General features: G+C 51.3%; 1 protein-coding gene across 2 annotated transcripts in view; it reads right to left on the bottom strand.

Annotated features, from left to right (window-relative positions):
• LOC145344477 (protein FAM180A) overlaps nucleotides 1-21101 on the bottom strand; it is a 33935-nt gene that overhangs the window by 847 nt on the left and 11987 nt on the right. The window lies entirely within an intron of this gene.

Raw genomic sequence — 21101 nt, 5'->3', positions numbered from 1 at the left:
ACAGTGAAAAGTATTGTTTCTTGCGCACTACACAGACAAAGCATACCATTCGTAGAGAAGGAAAGGAGAAAGTACAGAATGTAGTGTTACAGTTATAGCTAAGGTGGAGAGAAAGATCAACTTAGTGCGAGGCAGGTCCATTCAAAAATCTGATGGCAGCAGGGAAGAAGCTGTTGTCCAGTCGGTTGATACATGACCTCAGACTTTTATATCTTTTTCTCAAAGGAAGAAGGTGAAAGAGAGAATGTCTGAGTCCTTGATTATGCTGGCTGCTTTGCTGAGGCAGTGGGAAGTGTAGACAGAGTCAATGGATGGGAGGCTGGTTTGTGTGATGGACTGGGCTATATTCACAATCTTTTGTACTTTCTTGCAGTCTTGGGCAGAGCAGGAGACATACCAAACCGTGATACAACTAGAAAGAATGCTTTCTATGGTGTATCTGTAAAATGTTGGTGAGGGTCGTAGCTGACATGCCAAATTTCCTTAGTTGTTTGAGAAAGTGGAGGCACTGGTGGACTTTCTTAACCGGCATGGAAGGACCAAGACAGGCTGTTAGGTGATCTGGATACCTAAAAACTTGAAGCTCTCGACCCTCAGTAACTCAGCAATGGGGCTGCATCACTGACAGGGTCCAGCCCCGGGCCTGAAACTTCCATTCACTCAGCCCCAGGCCCGAACACTGTCACTAACTCATCACCAGACCCGAACACTGTCACTAACTCATCACCAGGCCCGAACACTGTCACTAACCCATCACCAGGCCCGAACACTGTCACTAACTCATCACCAGGCCCGAACACTGTCACTAACTCATCACCAGGCCCGAACACTGTCACGAACCCATCACCAGACCCGAACACTGTCACTAACTCATCACCAGGCCCGAACACTGTCACTAACCCATCACCAGGCCCGAACACTGTCACTAACCCATCACCAGGCCCGAACACTGTCACTAACTCATCACCGGACCCGAACACTGTCACTAACCCATCACCAGGCCCGAACACTGTCACTAACTCATCACCAGGCCCGAACACTGTCACTAACCCATCACCAGACCCGAACACTGTCACTAACTCATCACCAGACCCGAACACTGTCACTAACCCATCACCAGACCCGAACACTGTCACTAACTCATCACCGGACCCGAACACTGTCACTAACTCATCACCGGACCCGAACACTGTCACTAACTCATCACCAGGCCCGAACACTGTCACTAACTCATCACCAGACCCGAACACTGTCACTAACTCATCACCAGGCCCGAACACTGTCACTAACCCATCACCAGACCCGAACACTGTCACTAACCCATCACCAGACCCGAACACTGTCACTAACTCATCACCAGACCCGAACACTGTCACTAACCCATCACCAGACCCGAACACTGTCACTAACTCATCACCAGACCCGAACACTGTCACTAACTCATCACCAGACCCGAACACTGTCACTAACCCATCACCAGACCCGAACACTGTCACTAACTCATCACCAGACCCGAACACTGTCACTAACTCATCACCGGACCCGAACACTGTCACTAACTCATCACCAGGCCCGAACACTGTCACTAACTCATCACCGGACCCGAACACTGTCACTAACTCATCACCGGACCCGAACACTGTCACTAACTCATCACCGGACCCGAACACTGTCACTAACTCATCACCAGGCCCGAACACTGTCACTAACCCATCACCAGACCCGAACACTGTCACTAACTCATCACCAGACCCGAACACTGTCACTAACTCATCACCGGACCCGAACACTGTCACTAACTCATCACCAGGCCCGAACACTGTCACTAACTCATCACCAGGCCCGAACACTGTCACTAACTCATCACCAGGCCCGAACACTGTCACTAACTCATCACCAGGCCCGAACACTGTCACTAACTCATCACCAGGCCCGAACACTGTCACTAACTCATCACCGGGCCCGAACACTGTCACTAACTCATCACCGGACCCGAACACTGTCACTAACCCATCACCGGGCCCGAACACTGTCACTAACTCATCACCGGACCCGAACACTGTCACTAACTCATCACCAGGCCCAAACACTGTCACTAACTCATCACCGGACCCGAACACTGTCACTAACTCATCACCGGACCCGAACACTGTCACTAACTCATCACCGGACCCGAACACTGTCACTAACTCATCACCGGACCCGAACACTGTCACTAACTCATCACCAGGCCCAAACACTGTCACTAACTCATCACCGGACCCGAACACTGTCACTAACTCATCACCGGACCCGAACACTGTCACTAACTCATCACCGGGCCCGAACACTGTCACTAACCCATCACCGGACCCGAACACTGTCACTAACTCATCACCGGACCCGAACACTGTCACTAACTCATCACCGGACCCGAACACTGTCACTAACTCATCACCAGGCCCGAACACTGTCACTAACTCATCACCGGACCCGAACACTGTCACTAACTCATCACCGGACCCGAACACTGTCACTAACCCATCACCAGACCCGAACACTGTCACTAACTCATCACCGGACCCGAACACTGTCACTAACTCATCACCAGACCCGAACACTGTCACTAACTCATCACCAGACCCGAACACTGTCACTAACTCATCACCGGACCCGAACACTGTCACTAACTCATCACCGGACCCGAACACTGTCACTAACTCATCACCAGGCCCGAACACTGTCACTAACTCATCACCGGACCCGAACACTGTCACTAACCCATCACCAGACCCGAACACTGTCACTAACTCATCACCAGGCCCGAACACTGTCACTAACCCATCACCAGGCCCAAACACTGTCACTAACTCATCACCGGACCCGAACACTGTCACTAACTCATCACCAGGCCCGAACACTGTCACTAACTCATCACCGGACCCGAACACTGTCACTAACTCATCACCGGACCCGAACACTGTCACTAACCCATCACCAGACCCGAACACTGTCACTAACTCATCACCGGACCCGAACACTGTCACTAACTCATCACCAGACCCGAACACTGTCACTAACTCATCACCAGACCCGAACACTGTCACTAACTCATCACCGGACCCGAACACTGTCACTAACTCATCACCGGACCCGAACACTGTCACTAACTCATCACCAGGCCCGAACACTGTCACTAACTCATCACCGGACCCGAACACTGTCACTAACCCATCACCAGACCCGAACACTGTCACTAACTCATCACCAGGCCCGAACACTGTCACTAACCCATCACCAGGCCCAAACACTGTCACTAACTCATCACCGGACCCGAACACTGTCACTAACTCATCACCGGACCCGAACACTGTCACTAACTCATCACCGGACCCGAACACTGTCACTAACTCATCACCGGACCCGAACACTGTCACTAACCCATCACCAGACCCGAACACTGTCACTAACTCATCACCGGACCCGAACACTGTCACTAACTCATCACCAGACCCGAACACTGTCACTAACTCATCACCAGACCCGAACACTGTCACTAACTCATCACCGGACCCGAACACTGTCACTAACTCATCACCGGACCCGAACACTGTCACTAACTCATCACCAGGCCCGAACACTGTCACTAACTCATCACCGGACCCGAACACTGTCACTAACCCATCACCAGACCCGAACACTGTCACTAACTCATCACCAGGCCCGAACACTGTCACTAACCCATCACCAGACCCGAACACTGTCACTAACTCATCACCAGACCCGAACACTGTCACTAACTCATCACCGGACCCGAACACTGTCACTAACTCATCACCAGGCCCGAACACTGTCACTAACTCATCACCGGACCCGAACACTGTCACTAACTCATCACCGGACCCGAACACTGTCACTAACTCATCACCGGACCCGAACACTGTCACTAACTCATCACCAGGCCCGAACACTGTCACTAACCCATCACCAGACCCGAACACTGTCACTAACTCATCACCAGACCCGAACACTGTCACTAACTCATCACCGGACCCGAACACTGTCACTAACTCATCACCAGGCCCGAACACTGTCACTAACTCATCACCAGGCCCGAACACTGTCACTAACTCATCACCAGGCCCGAACACTGTCACTAACTCATCACCAGGCCCGAACACTGTCACTAACTCATCACCAGGCCCGAACACTGTCACTAACTCATCACCGGGCCCGAACACTGTCACTAACTCATCACCGGACCCGAACACTGTCACTAACCCATCACCGGGCCCGAACACTGTCACTAACTCATCACCGGACCCGAACACTGTCACTAACTCATCACCAGGCCCAAACACTGTCACTAACTCATCACCGGACCCGAACACTGTCACTAACTCATCACCGGACCCGAACACTGTCACTAACTCATCACCGGACCCGAACACTGTCACTAACTCATCACCGGACCCGAACACTGTCACTAACTCATCACCAGGCCCAAACACTGTCACTAACTCATCACCGGACCCGAACACTGTCACTAACTCATCACCGGACCCGAACACTGTCACTAACTCATCACCGGGCCCGAACACTGTCACTAACCCATCACCGGACCCGAACACTGTCACTAACTCATCACCGGACCCGAACACTGTCACTAACTCATCACCGGACCCGAACACTGTCACTAACTCATCACCAGGCCCGAACACTGTCACTAACTCATCACCGGACCCGAACACTGTCACTAACTCATCACCGGACCCGAACACTGTCACTAACCCATCACCAGACCCGAACACTGTCACTAACTCATCACCGGACCCGAACACTGTCACTAACTCATCACCAGACCCGAACACTGTCACTAACTCATCACCAGACCCGAACACTGTCACTAACTCATCACCGGACCCGAACACTGTCACTAACTCATCACCGGACCCGAACACTGTCACTAACTCATCACCAGGCCCGAACACTGTCACTAACTCATCACCGGACCCGAACACTGTCACTAACCCATCACCAGACCCGAACACTGTCACTAACTCATCACCAGGCCCGAACACTGTCACTAACCCATCACCAGGCCCAAACACTGTCACTAACTCATCACCGGACCCGAACACTGTCACTAACTCATCACCAGGCCCGAACACTGTCACTAACTCATCACCGGACCCGAACACTGTCACTAACCCATCACCAGACCCGAACACTGTCACTAACTCATCACCAGACCCGAACACTGTCACTAACCCATCACCGGACCCGAACACTGTCACTAACCCATCACCAGGCCCGAACACTGTCACTAACCCATCACCAGACCCGAACACTGTCACTAACCCATCACCAGACCCGAACACTGTCACTAACCCATCACCAGACCCGAACACTGTCACTAACTCATCACCGGACCCGAACACTGTCACTAACTCATCACCGGACCCGAACACTGTCACTAACTCATCACCGGACCCGAACACTGTCACTAACTCATCACCAGGCCCGAACACTGTCACTAACCCATCACCGGACCCGAACACTGTCACTAACTCATCACCAGGCCCGAACACTGTCACTAACTCATCACCGGACCCGAACACTGTCACTAACTCATCACCAGACCCGAACACTGTCACTAACTCATCACCAGGCCCGAACACTGTCACTAACCCATCACCAGACCCGAACACTGTCACTAACTCATCACCAGGCCCGAACACTGTCACTAACCCATCACCGGACCCGAACACTGTCACTAACTCATCACCAGGCCCGAACACTGTCACTAACTCATCACCGGACCCGAACACTGTCACTAACTCATCACCGGACCCGAACACTGTCACTAACTCATCACCAGGCCCGAACACTGTCACTAACTCATCACCGGACCCGAACACTGTCACTAACTCATCACCGGACCCGAACACTGTCACTAACCCATCACCGGACCCGAACACTGTCACTAACTCATCACCGGACCCGAACACTGTCACTAACTCATCACCGGACCCGAACACTGTCACTAACTCATCACCAGGCCCGAACACTGTCACTAACCCATCACCGGACCCGAACACTGTCACTAACTCATCACCGGGCCCGAACACTGTCACTAACTCATCACCGGACCCGAACACTGTCACTAACTCATCACCGGACCCAAACACTGTCACTAACTCATCACCAGGCCCGAACACTGTCACTAACTCATCACCAGGCCCGAACACTGTCACTAACCCATCACCAGGCCCAAACACTGTCACTAACTCATCACCAGGCCCGAACACTGTCACTAACTCATCACCGGACCCAAACACTGTCACTAACTCATCACCAGGCCCGAACACTGTCACTGACTCAGCCTGGGGCCTGAACACTGTTACAAATTTGGCCCAGGCCAGGACACTGTCACTAACTCAGCCCAGGACTCGAATATTGCCACTAACTCAGCACGGGGCCCGAACACTGCCAGGAACTCAGCCCCAGGCCAGAACACTGTCACTAACTCAGACCCAGGCCTGAACACTATCACTAACTCAGACCCAGGCCTGAGCACGGTTATTTACTCAGCCCCGGGCCTAAACACTGTCACTAACTCAGCCCTGGGCCAGAACACTGTCACTAACTCAGCCCTGGGCCAGAACACTGTCACTAACTCAGCCCTGGGCCAGAACACTGTCACTAACTCAGACCCAGGCCTGAACACTGTCACTAACTCAGACCCAGGCCTGAACACTATCACTAACTCAGACCCAGGCCTGAACACGGTTATTTACTCAGCCCCGGGCCTAAACACTGTCAGTAACTCAGCCTCGGGCTCGAACACTGTCAGTGACTTGGCCCCAGGCCTGAACACTGTCACTAACTCAATGCCATGCTTGAACACCGTCACTAACTCAGCCCCAGGCCTGAACAATCACTAACACAGCACCAGGCCCGAACACTGTCATGAACTCGGCCCTAGGCCTGAACACTGTCACTAACTGAGCTGCGGGCCTGAACACTCTCAGTAAGTCAGCCCCAGGGCTGAACACTGTCACTAACTCAGCCTCTGACCCCAATACTGACACTAACTCGGCACCAGACCCGGACACTGTCACTAACTCAGCACTGGGCCCGAACACTGTCACTAACTCAGCCTGGGGCCTGAACACCATTACTGACTTGGCCCGGGCCAGGACACTGTCACTAACTCAGCCCAGGACTCGAATATTGCCACTAACTCAGCCCTGGGCCTGAATACTGTCACTAACCCAGCCCTGGGTCAGAACACTGACACTAACTCAGCCCCGGGCCTGAACACTGTCAGTAACTCAGCCCTGGGTCAGAACACTGTCACTAACTCAGCCCCGGGCCCGAACACTGTCACTAAGTAAATAGTCTGACAACACCAGGTTTTAGTCCAACCGATTTATTTGATAATAGATTCACAAGCTTTCGGGGTTAGTCCCTTCGTCAGGTGAATGGAGAGTTCTGGCCTCAGACAGAGCATATAAAGCACAGAGCATATATATGCTCTGTCTGAGGCCAGAACTCTCTATTCACCTGACGAAGGGACTAACCCGAAAGCTTGTGAGTTTACTATGAAATACATCAGTTGGACTAAAACCTGGTGTTGTCAGACTTTTTACTGTGTTTACCCCTGTCCAACGCCGGCACATCCATATCATCACTGTCACTAATGCAGGCCCGGGCCCAAACACTCTCATGAACTCGGCCCCAGGCCTGAACACTGTCACGAACTGAACCCAGACCTAAACACTGTCACTAACTCAGCTTCAGGCCCGAAAACTCTCAGTAACTCAGTCCTGGGGCTGAACACTGTCACTAACTTGACCCCAGGCCCAAACACTGTGACTAACTCAGCCCCTGGCCCAAACACTTATCACTAACTCAGCCCCGGGCCTGAACACTGTCACTAACACAGTCCTGGGTCTGAACACCATCACTAACTCATCCCCAGGTTCAAACACTGTGACAAACTCAGCCCAGGCCCAAACACTGTCACTAACTCAGCCCCAGGCCTGAACATTGTCACTGAGTCAACCCTGGGTCTGAACACTGTTACTAACTTAGCGCCAGGCCTGAACACTTTTACTACTTCTCCACAATCCTTCAGACTTCTTACCACTTTTACTAATACAGCCCTGGGTCTGGACACTGTCATTAGTTCAGCCCCAGGCCTGAACACTGTCAAGAGCTCAGCCCCGGGCCCAAACACTGTCAAGAGCTCAGCCCCAGGCTCGAACAATGTCACTAACTCAGCCCTGGGTCTGAACACTGTCACTAACTCAGCCCCAGGCCCAAACACTGTCACTAACTCAGCCCCAGGCCCAAACACTGTCACTAACTCAGCCCCGGACCCAAACACTGTCACTAACTCAGCCCCAGGCCCAAACACTGTCACTAACTCAGCCCCGGACCCAAACACTGTCACTAACTCAGCCCCGGACCCAAACACTGTCACTAACTCAGCCCCAGGCCCGAACACTGTCACTAACTCAGCCCCAGGCCCAAACACTGTCACTAACTCAGCCCCAGGCCCAAAACACTGTCACTAACTCAGCCCCAGGCCCAAACACTGTCACTAACTCAGCCCCAGGCCCGAACACTGTCACTAACTCAGCCCCAGGCCCAAAACACTGTCACTAACTCAGCCCCAGACCCAAACACTGTCACTAACTCAGCCCCAGGCCCAAACACTGTCACTAACTCAGCCCCGGACCCAAACACTGTCACTAACTCAGCCCCGGACCCAAACACTGTCACTAACTCAGCCCCGGACCCAAACACTGTCACTAGCTCAGCCCCAGGCCCAAACACTGTCACTAACTCAGCCCCAGGCCCAAACACTGTCACTAACTCAGCCCCAGGCCCAAACACTGTCACTAACTCAGCCCCAGACCCAAACACTGTCATAACTCAGCCCCAGGCCCAAACACTGTCACTAACTCAGCCCCAGGCCCAAAACACTGTCACTAACTCAGCCCCAGGCCTGAACACTATCACTATCTCAGCCCCGGACCCGAACATTGTCAGTAACTCAACCCTGGGACTGAACACTGTCACTAGCTCAGCCCCAGGCCCGAACACTGTCACTAACTCAGCCCCAGGCCCAAACACTGTCACTAACTCAGCCCCAGACCCAAACACTGTCACTAACTCAGCCCCAGGCCCAAACATTGTCACTAACTCAGCCCCAGGCCCAAAACACTGTCACTAACTCAGCCCCGGGCCCAAACACTGTCACTAACTCAGCCCCAGGCCCAAATACTGTCACTAACTCAGCCCCAGACCCAAACACTGTCACTAACTCAGCCCCAGGCCCAAACACTGTCACTAACTCAGCCCCAGGCCCAAAACACTGTCACTAACTCAGCCCCAGGCCCAAACACTGTCACTAACTCAGCCCCAGGCCCAAACACTGTCACTAACTCAGCCCCAGGCCCAAACACTGTCACTAACTCAGCCCCAGGCCCAAATACTGTCACTAACTCAGCCCCAGGCCCGAACACTGTCACTAACTCAGCCCCAGGCCCAAACACTGTCACTAACTCAGCCCCAGACCCAAACACTGTCACTAGCTCAGCCCTAGGCCCAAACACTGTCACTAACTCAGCCCCAGGCCCAAAACACTGTCACTAACTCAGCCCCAGGCCCAAACACTGTCACTAACTCAGTCCCGGACCCAAACACTGTCACTAACTCAGCCCCAGGCCCAAATACTGTCACTAACTCAGCCCCAGGCCCAAAACACTGTCACTAACTCAGCCCCAGGCCCAAAACACTGTCACTAACTCAGCCCCAGGCCCAAATACTGTCACTAACTCAGCCCCAGACCCAAACACTGTCACTAGCTCAGCCCTAGGCCCAAACACTGTCACTAACTCAGCCCCAGGCCCAAACACTGTCACTAACTCAGCCCCAGGCCCAAACACTGTCACTAACTCAGCCCCAGGCCCAAACACTGTCACTAACTCAGCCCCAGGCCCAAAACACTGTCACTAACTCAGCCCCAGGCCCAAAACACTGTCACTAACTCAGCCCCGGACCCAAACACTGTCACTAACTCAGCCCCAGGCCCAAACACTGTCACTAGCTCAGCCCCAGGCCCAAACACTGTCACTAACTCAGCCCCAGGCCCAAACACTGTCACTAGCTCAGCCCCAGGCCCAAACACTGTCACTAACTCAGCCCCAGGCCCAAACACTGTCACTAACTCAGCCCCAGGCCCAAACACTGTCACTAACTCAGCCCCAGGCCCAAAACACTGTCACTAACTCAGCCCCGGACCCAAACACTGTCACTAACTCAGCCCCAGGCCCAAACACTGTCACTAGCTCAGCCCCAGGCCCAAACAGTGTCACTAACTCAGCCCCAGGCCCAAACACTGTCACTAGCTCAGCCCCAGGCCCAAACACTGTCACTAACTCAGCCCCAGGCCCAAACACTGTCACTAACTCAGCCCCAGGCCCAAACACTGTCACTAACTCAGCCCCAGGCCCAAACACTGTCACTAACTCAGCCCCGGACCCAAAACACTGTCACTAACTCAGCCCCAGGCCCAAAACACTGTCACTAACTCAGCCCCAGGCCCAAACACTGTCACTAACTCAGCCCCAGGCCCAAACACTGTCACTAACTCAGCCCCAGGCCCAAAACACTGTCACTAACTCAGCCCCAGGCCCAAACACTGTCACTAACTCAGCCCCAGGCTCGAACACTGTCACTAACTCAGCCCCAGGCCCACACACTGTCACTAGCTCAGCCCCAGGCCCAAAACACTGTCACTAACTCAGCCCCAGGCCCAAACACTGTCACTAACTCAGCCCCAGGCCCAAAACACTGTCACTAACTCAGCCCCAGGCCTGAACACTATCACTATCTCAGCCCCGGACCCGAACATTGTCAGTAAGTCAACCCTGGGACTGAACACTGTCACTAGCTCAGCCTCAGGCCCGAACACTGTCACTAACTCAGCCCCAGGCCCAAACACTGTCACTAACTCAGCCCCAGACCCAAACACTGTCACTAACTCAGCCCCAGGCCCAAACACTGTCACTAACTCAGCCCCAGGCCCAAAACACTGTCACTAACTCAGCCCCAGGCCCAAACACTGTCACTGACTCAGCCCCAGGCCCAAATACTGTCACTAACTCAGCCCCAGACCCAAACACTGTCACTAACTCAGCCCCGGACCCAAACACTGTCACTAACTCAGCCCCAGGCCCAAACACTGTCACTAACTCAGCCCCAGGCCCAAACACTGTCACTAACTCAGCCCCAGACCCAAACACTGTCACTAACTCAACCCCAGGCCCAAAACACTGTCACTAACTCAGCCCCAGGCCCAAATACTGTCACTAACTCAGCCCCAGACCCAAACACTGTCACTAGCTCAGCCCCAGGCCCAAAACACTGTCACTAACTCAGCCCCAGGCCCAAACACTGTCACTAACTCAGCCCCAGGCCCAAAACACTGTCACTAACTCAGCCCCAGGCCTGAACACTATCACTATCTCAGCCCCGGACCCGAACATTGTCAGTAACTCAACCCTGGGACTGAACACTGTCACTAGCTCAGCCTCAGGCCCGAACACTGTCACTAGCTCAGCCCCAGGCCCAAACACTGTCACTAACTCAGCCCCAGGCCCAAATACTGTCACTAACTCAGCCTCGGGCCTAAACACTGTCACTAACTCAGCCCCAGGCCCAAAACACTGTCACTAACTCAGCCCCAGGCCCAAACACTGTCACTAACTCAGCCCCAGGCCCAAACACTGTCACTAACTCAGCCCCAGACCCAAACACTGTCACTAACTCAGCCCCAGGCCCAAACACTGTCACTAACTCAGCCCCAGGCCCAAAACACTGTCACTGACTCAGCCCCGGGCCCAAACACTGTCACTGACTCAGCCCCAGGCCCAAATACTGTCACTAACTCAGCCCCAGACCCAAACACTGTCACTAACTCAGCCCCAGGCCCAAAACACTGTCACTAACTCAGCCCCAGGCCCAAATACTGTCACTAACTCAGCCCCAGACCCAAACACTGTCACTAGCTCAGCCCCAGGCCCAAAACACTGTCACTAACTCAGCCCCAGGCCCAAACACTGTCACTAACTCAGCCCCAGGCCCAAAACACTGTCACTAACTCAGCCCCAGGCCTGAACACTATCACTATCTCAGCCCCGGACCCGAACATTGTCAGTAACTCAACCCTGGGACTGAACACTGTCACTAGCTCAGCCCCAGGCCCGAACACTGTCACTAACTCAGCCCCAGACCCAAACACTGTCACTAACTCAGCCCCAGGCCCAAACACTGTCACTAACTCAGCCCCAGGCCCAAAACACTGTCACTAACTCAGCCCCGGGCCCAAACACTGTCACTGACTCAGCCCCAGGCCCAAATACTGTCACTAACTCAGCCCCAGACCCAAACACTGTCACTAACTCAGCCCCAGGCCCAAAACACTGTCACTAACTCAGCCCCAGGCCCAAATACTGTCACTAACTCAGCCCCAGACCCAAACACTGTCACTAGCTCAGCCCCAGGCCCAAAACACTGTCACTAACTCAGCCCCAGGCCCAAACACTGTCACTAACTCAGCCCCAGGCCCAAAACACTGTCACTAACTCAGCCCCAGGCCTGAACACTATCACTATCTCAGCCCCGGACCCGAACATTGTCAGTAACTCAACCCTGGGACTGAACACTGTCACTAGCTCAGCCCCAGGCCCAAACACTGTCACTAACTCAGCCCCAGGCCCAAATACTGTCACTAACTCAGCCCCAGGCCCAAAACACTGTCACTAACTCAGCCCCAGGCCCAAATACTGTCACCAACTCAGCCCCAGACCCAAACACTGTCACTAACTCAGCCCCGGACCCAAACACTGTCACTAACTCAGCCCCAGGCCCAAACACTGTCACTAACTCAGCCCCAGGCCCAAACACTGTCACTAACTCAGCCCCAGACCCAAACACTGTCACTAACTCAACCCCAGGCCCAAAACACTGTCACTAACTCAGCCCCAGGCCCAAATACTGTCACTAACTCAGCCCCAGACCCAAACACTGTCACTAACTCAGCCCCAGGCCCAAAACACTGTCACTAACTCAGCCCCAGGCCTGAACACTATCACTATCTCAGCCCCGGACCCGAACATTGTCAGTAACTCAACCCTGGGACTGAACACTGTCACTAGCTCAGCCTCAGGCCCGAACACTGTCACTAGCTCAGCCCCAGGCCCAAACACTGTCACTAACTCAGCCCCAGGCCCAAATACTGTCACTAACTCAGCCTCGGGCCTAAACACTGTCACTAACTCAGCCCCAGGCCCAAAACACTGTCACTAACTCAGCCCCAGGCCCAAACACTGTCACTAACTCAGCCCCAGGCCCAAACACTGTCACTAACTCAGCCCCAGACCCAAACACTGTCACTAACTCAGCCCCAGGCCCAAACACTGTCACTAACTCAGCCCCAGGCCCAAAACACTGTCACTGACTCAGCCCCGGGCCCAAACACTGTCACTGACTCAGCCCCAGGCCCAAATACTGTCACTAACTCAGCCCCAGACCCAAACACTGTCACTAACTCAGCCCCAGGCCCAAAACACTGTCACTAACTCAGCCCCAGGCCCAAATACTGTCACTAACTCAGCCCCAGACCCAAACACTGTCACTAGCTCAGCCCCAGGCCCAAAACACTGTCACTAACTCAGCCCCAGGCCCAAACACTGTCACTAACTCAGCCCCAGGCCCAAAACACTGTCACTAACTCAGCCCCAGGCCTGAACACTATCACTATCTCAGCCCCGGACCCGAACATTGTCAGTAACTCAACCCTGGGACTGAACACTGTCACTAGCTCAGCCCCAGGCCCGAACACTGTCACTAACTCAGCCCCAGACCCAAACACTGTCACTAACTCAGCCCCAGGCCCAAACACTGTCACTAACTCAGCCCCAGGCCCAAAACACTGTCACTAACTCAGCCCCGGGCCCAAACACTGTCACTGACTCAGCCCCAGGCCCAAATACTGTCACTAACTCAGCCCCAGACCCAAACACTGTCACTAACTCAGCCCCAGGCCCAAAACACTGTCACTAACTCAGCCCCAGGCCCAAATACTGTCACTAACTCAGCCCCAGACCCAAACACTGTCACTAGCTCAGCCCCAGGCCCAAAACACTGTCACTAACTCAGCCCCAGGCCCAAACACTGTCACTAACTCAGCCCCAGGCCCAAAACACTGTCACTAACTCAGCCCCAGGCCTGAACACTATCACTATCTCAGCCCCGGACCCGAACATTGTCAGTAACTCAACCCTGGGACTGAACACTGTCACTAGCTCAGCCCCAGGCCCAAACACTGTCACTAACTCAGCCCCAGGCCCAAATACTGTCACTAACTCAGCCCCAGGCCCAAAACACTGTCACTAACTCAGCCCCAGGCCCAAATACTGTCACTAACTCAGCCTCGGGCCTAAACACTGTCACTAACTCAAACCCGGGCCTGAACGCTGTCAGTAACTCAGCCCCAAGTCTGAATCCAGATTTAATTTTCTATGTTGCCCCCTCACAATTCTCTCTTCTTCATAATAGCTTTTGCCTTGAGTATTCTGTGTGACGTTTGCTAAATTTGTTGTTCAATGTGTGAGCTGGTCTCATTGAGTTGGCTGGGAACTTGCTGGGAGCTGCTTAATCTCTGCTGGTTTTACACTGAGTTCCTTTGCTTTCTCTAACAACATAATGTTGGTGTCAAAGCAATGGCACTGGAACTGCTCTCAGTAATCAGCCAAACTTGCAGACTGGGTCCAGCACGACAGCTGTTTTTACTGCTGGCTAGACAGTTACAGGAATGCTGAACATCAACAGGAAGGCCAGCAATATTAATTCCAAATTCTCCACAGCTCCCTTTGCCATTGATCAGAGCTGAGAGTAGCACACTCTCCCATTACCAGGGCATTCACCCACACCACTGCCAGCTATCTGGGCAAATTGTGAGACGGCAGCTGCTGTGAGGCTCATACACTGCGTGTACACTGAGCACATTCACTAATCCTGCCATGCAAACATCAACAGCCTTTGACAGATGTTTATACAGCCTCATGTACAAGAAAAACTGCATGACCCCAAGATCTGGCCTGACTTTGGGAAACTGAAAGAGCCATCTGGAAGCTGCTGACAAACAGCATTGTGTTTTTCCATTCAATAAACAGAATGTGGGCTGAAAATAGAAATAGAGAAGGAACCAAGGAAACAGCTTAGCAAAAAACACACAGATACACTGGTCAACACAACATCACCATTGCACTGGAGACAGATTTTTGTCCTTTAAAAACTGGAAAGTAGATGTGTGGATGTGCGTGCAAGTACATGTGGTGCCTAGTGTTTCTGTGTGTCTCTGTGTAAGTGTGTTTCTAGTATCTCTGCGTGATTGCACGTGAGTGAGTGTGTATTTTTGAGTGTGCGTGTGTTCATAGAATCATTGAATTATAGAATCATACAGAGCAGAAGGAGGCCATTTGGCCCATTGAATCTGCACCCACCACAATCCCACCAGGCCCTATCCCCATAATTTTCACAATAACTTTTAATGTATTTACCCAAGCTAGACCCCCTGACACAAAGGGCAATATGGCACTGCCAATCCATCTAACCTGCATGTCTTTGGATTATGGGAGGAAAGCGGAGCACCTGGAGAAAATGCACACAGATGTAAGAACATAAGAACCAGGAGCAGGAGTTGGCCATCTGGCCCCTCGAGCCTGCTCTGCCATTCAATAAGATCACGGCTGATATTTTCGTGGACTCAGCTCCACTTAACCGCCTGCTCACCATCACCCTTGGTTCCTTTACTATTCAAAAATGTATCTATCCTTGCCTTAAAAACATTCAGTGAGGTAGCCTCAACTGCTTCACTGGGCAGAGAATTCCACAGATTCACAACCTTTCATGTGAAGAAGTTCCTCCTCAACTTAGCCCTGAATCTGCTTCCCCTTATTTTGAGGCTATGCCCCCTAGTTCTAGTTTCACCCACCAGTGGAAACAACTTCTCTGCTTCTATCTTATCTATTCCCTTCATAATATCTTATGTTTCTATAAGATCTCCCCTCATTCTTCTGAATTCCAATGAGTGTAGCCCCAGTCTACTCAGTCTCTCCTCATGAACCAACCCTCTCAGCTCCAGAATCAACCTAGTGAATCTCCTCTGCACCCCCTCAGGTGCCAGTATATCCTTTCTCAAACAAGGAGACCAAAACTATATACAGTACTCCAGGTGTAGCCTCACCAGCACCTTATACAGCTACAGCATAGCCTTGCTGTTTTTAAACAATGAAGGACAAAATTCCATTTGCCTTCTTAATTACCTGCTGTACCTGCAAACCAACTCCTTGTGATTCTTGCATAAAGTCACCCATGTCTCTCTGCAGGGAGAACGTGCAGACTCCACACAGACAGTGACCCAAGCCGGGAATCGAACCTGGGTATCTGGTGCTGTGAGGCAGCGGTGCTAACCACTGTGCCACCAAGCTGCCCACTCTTAATTTAAATGTTTCATCCCAGGTAGCACCCTGTGACTCTCCTCTGCACTCCCTCCAGTACGATCACATCCTTCCTGTAACGTGCTGACCAGAACTGCACCGTGGCTAAGCACTGCTGCCTCAAAGCACCAGGGATGCACGTTCGATTCCTGGCTTGGGTCACTGTCTGTGCAGAAGCTAAATGTTCTCCCCATGTCTGTGTGTGTTTCCTCCCATAGTCCAAAGATGTGTGCAAGTTAGGTGGATTGGCAATGCCATATTGCCCCATAGTGTCAGGGGCTTTAGCTAGGATAAATACATGGCGTTATGGGGATATAAATATTACAGCTGTGGCCTCACTAAAGTTCCATGTAACACTAACATGACTGGTCTGTTTTTGTAATCTGTCTTGATTGACAAAGTAAGAAGTCTCACAACACCAGGTTAAAGTCCAACAGGTTTATTTGGTAGCACATGCTTTCGGAATGTTACTTCTTCTTAGGTGAGCGAGGAGTTGTGTTGACAAACAGGGCATACATAGACACAGACTCAGTTACAAAATAATGGTTGGAATGCGAGTCTTAACAGGAAATCAAGTCTTTACAGGTGCAGACAATGTGAGTGGAGAGAGGGTTAAGCACAGATTAAAGAGGTGTGAATTGTCTCCGGACAGTACAGTTAGTGAGGTTTTACAAACCCAGGCAAGTCACGGGGGTTACAGATAGTGCGACATGAACCCAAGATCCCTGTTGAGACCGTCCTCATGTGTGCGGAACTTGGCTGTCAGTCTTTGCTCAGCGACTCTGCGCTGTCGTGTGTCGTGAAGGCTGCGTTGGAGAATGCTTACCCGAAGGTCAGAGGCTGAATGCCCGTGACCACTGAAGTGTTCCCCAAGAGGAAGAGTACAGTCTTGCCTGGTGATCGTCAAGCGGTGTTCAATCTGTTGTCATAGTATCGGCATAGTCTCCCCGATATACCATACCTCAGAACATCCTTTCCTGCAGCATATCAGGTAGACAACGTTGTCCGAGTTGCAAGTCTATGTATTGTGTACCTGGTGGATGGTATTCTCACGTGATATGATGGCATCCATGTCGATGATCCGGCATGTCTTGCAGAGGTTGCTGTGGCAGGGTTGTGTGGTATTGTGGTCACTGTTCTCCTGAAGACTGGGTAGATTGCTGAAGACAATGGTCTGTTTGAGGTTGTGTGGTTGTCTGAAGGCAAGAAGTGGGGGTGTGGGGATGGCCTTGGCAAGATGTTTGTCTTCATCAATGATATGTTCAAGTCTCCGGAGAAGATTTTGTAGCTTCTCCACTCTGGGGAAGTACTGGACGACGAAAGGTATTCCGTCCGCCATGTCATCCCACCATCGGACTCACCATGGACTACTCTCTGGAATCAGTTGCATTTTTGGACACACGCATCTCCATCAAGGACAGTCACCTCAGCACCTCACTGTACCGCAAGCCCACAGACAATCTCACAATGCTCCACTTCTCCAGCTTCCACCCTAAACATGTTAAAGAAACCATCCCCTACAGACAAGCCCTATGTATACCCAGCATCTGCTCAGATAAGGAGGATCGCAACAGACACCTCCAGATGTTGAAAAGTGCCCTCATCAGAACAGGATATGGTGCTCAACTCATCAACCGACCGTTCCGACGCCTCACAGTGATAAGCCGCACCGACCTCCTCAGAAGACAAACTCAGGACATGGCAGACGGCGTACCCTTCGTCGTCCAGTACTTCCCCGGAGCGGAGAAGCTACGACATCTTCTCTGGAGCTTTCAACATGTCATCGATGAAGATGAACATCTCACTAAGGCTATCCCCACACCCCCACTTCTTGCCTTCAGACAACCACACAACCTCAAGCAGACCATTGTCTTCAGCAATCTACCCAGTCTTCAGGAGAACAGTGACCACAATACCACACAACCCTGCCACAGCAACCTCTGCAAGACATGCCGGATCATCGACACGGATGCCATCATCTCATGTGAGAACACCATCCACCAGGTACACAGCACATACACTTGTAACTCGGCCAACGTTGTCTATCTAATATGCTGCAGAAGAGGATGTCCCGAAGCATGGTACATTGGGAAGACCATGCAGATGCTACAACAATGTATGAATGAACATCACTCGACAATCACCAGGCAAGACTGTTCTCTTCCTGTTGGGGAACACTTCAGCGGTCACGGGCATTTGGCCTCTGACCTTTGGATAAGCGTTCTCCAACGCACAGTTGCTGGGCAGAGACTGATAGCCAAGCTCCGCATACATGAGGGCAGTCTCAACTGGGATCTTGGGTTCATGTCGCACTAACTGTAACCCCCATGACTTGCCTGGGCTTGCAACATCTCACTTACTGTCCTGTCTGGAGACAATACACATCTCTTTAACCTCAGTTTAACCCTTTCTCCACTCACATTATCTGTACCTTTAAGACTTGATTGCCTGTAAACACTCACATTCCAATCATTATTTTATAAATTGAGTTTGTGTCTTTATACACCCTGCTTGTGAACAGAACTCCCACCCACCTAATGAAGGGACAGCACTCCGAAAGCTAGTGGCTTGTGCTACCAAATAAACCTGTTGGACTTTAACTTGGTGCTGTGAGACTTCTTACTGTGTTTACCCAGGTCCAACACTGGAATATCCACATCATCCTACAACTGAGACAATTTTGAATTCACTTCATCAAATTACTCTGTGTCCCATCTGCATTCCCCTTCTATATAGGTCTCCCAAGTTGGGCCTTGACAAAGGCTTTGTTGAAACCTATATAAATTACATTAACTGCACTACCCTCACCCACACGCCTGGTCACCTTCTCAAAAAATTTAATCAAAATTATTAGGCATAACCTCCCTCTGAAAAGCCATGCTGAGTATCCTTGATGAAACCTTGCCTCTCCAAATGGAGTTAGATGCTCTCCTTCAGTATTTTCTCCAATAGTTTCCTTACCATTAATGTCAGGCTCATTGGTTCCCTGGCTTCTCTCTACAACCTTTCTTAAATAGCAGAACCATATTACCTGTTCTCCAGTTCACTGAGTGGAATTAGAAATTTGGGTCAGAGTACCTGCAATCTCCATCCTTGCCTCCCACAGCAGCCTGGGAGACAATTCATCTGGACTTGGAGACTTGTTCACTTTTAAGCCTGTCAACACCTCCAATACCTTGTCCTTCACTATGTCAGTTTGCTGAAGAATCTTGCAGTCTCTTTCCCTGAATTCTATATCTTCATTTTTATTCTCTTGAGCGAAGATGGATATGAAGTATTCATTCAACACTGTACTACTGTCCTCTGCTTTCACCCACAGATTTCTCTCATTGTTCCAACTCTTTCCCTGGTTATCCTTGTCCCACTGATATACTTACGGAACATCTTTATCTGTGTGTATGCCTGTGAGGGTGCAACTGTTACTGTGTGTAGGTGTGGGTGAGGATGTGGTGAGCAGGCGAGGATGTATGCCCATGTCCATGTGGGTGAAGGGGAGTGTGTGTGGCAGGGGTGTGTGTGCTGTTTGTGTGTGGGTGAGTGCATTTCTGTGTCAGCAAAGGGATGGGCGAGAGGGGTGTGTGTCTAGGTGAGCCCATAAATGCATCAGTTCGTGTTCGGGATTACATTATAGAAGACATTTGGATTTCTGTTTATCTGAGCTGTCAGTCGCTTCTCATACCTCTTTCTGACCCTCATCCTTTTTTTCTCCTTCAGCACTTTTTATATTCAACCTGCTTTTCACACAAATCATTCACCTGAACTCTGTCATATTCGCCCTGTTTCTGCTTCTCTCTATCTCATTCCTCATTAGGCAAGCTCTTTATTTATCTCATTTTTCCCCTTTGAAACATACTTTGATTTGACATCAGCATTTCCTCCTTCCAGGCAACCTGTCAATTCACCCTGTTTTGCTGCCAATCTTTAATTCCAATTATCTTCAGCATGCTCCATTCATAACTCACTGAGATTGACCCTCCTTCAATTATATAAGTTGACTCCAAGGTGCTGCTGGTATTTTTCCATAACTCATCAAAACTGTATGATTCAATGATTTCTATTTGCTAAATGTTGTCCAAATGACATTTGTACATGCACATCCCCAGAATCATTACCTCTTGTCTCCTTTCTCATTAGGCCAAGGTGTTGGCTGTGGGAGTGCATCTGCCTGTCTACCCGTATATGTGTCCATGTGTGTATGTGTGTGCTTTTTATACACTTATGGGATGTTGGTGTCACTGGCTAGGCCAACATTTATTGCCCATCCCTAATTGCCCTTGAGTTGATGGAGGTGAGCTGCCTTATTGAACCATAGTTGTCCATGTAGTGTAGGGAGATGTTAGGGAGGGAGTTCCAGAATTTTGACCCAGTGACAGTGAAGGAATGATGATATATTTCCAAGTCAGGATGGTGAATGACTTAGAGGGGGGTCTCCAGGCAGTGATATTCCCAGATATTTGCTGTTCTTGTCATTCTAGATGGTAATGGTCATGGGTTTGGAAGATGCTGCCTAGGAACTTTAGTAAGTTCCTGCAGTGCATCTAG

The sequence above is a fragment of the Carcharhinus amblyrhynchos genome, chromosome 6, assembly GCF_965287045.1.
Source record: "Carcharhinus amblyrhynchos chromosome 6, sCarAmb.v2.hapA, whole genome shotgun sequence".
NCBI lineage: Eukaryota > Metazoa > Chordata > Chondrichthyes > Carcharhiniformes > Carcharhinidae > Carcharhinus > Carcharhinus amblyrhynchos.
This window is presented reverse-complemented; position numbering and strand designations above follow the sequence as displayed.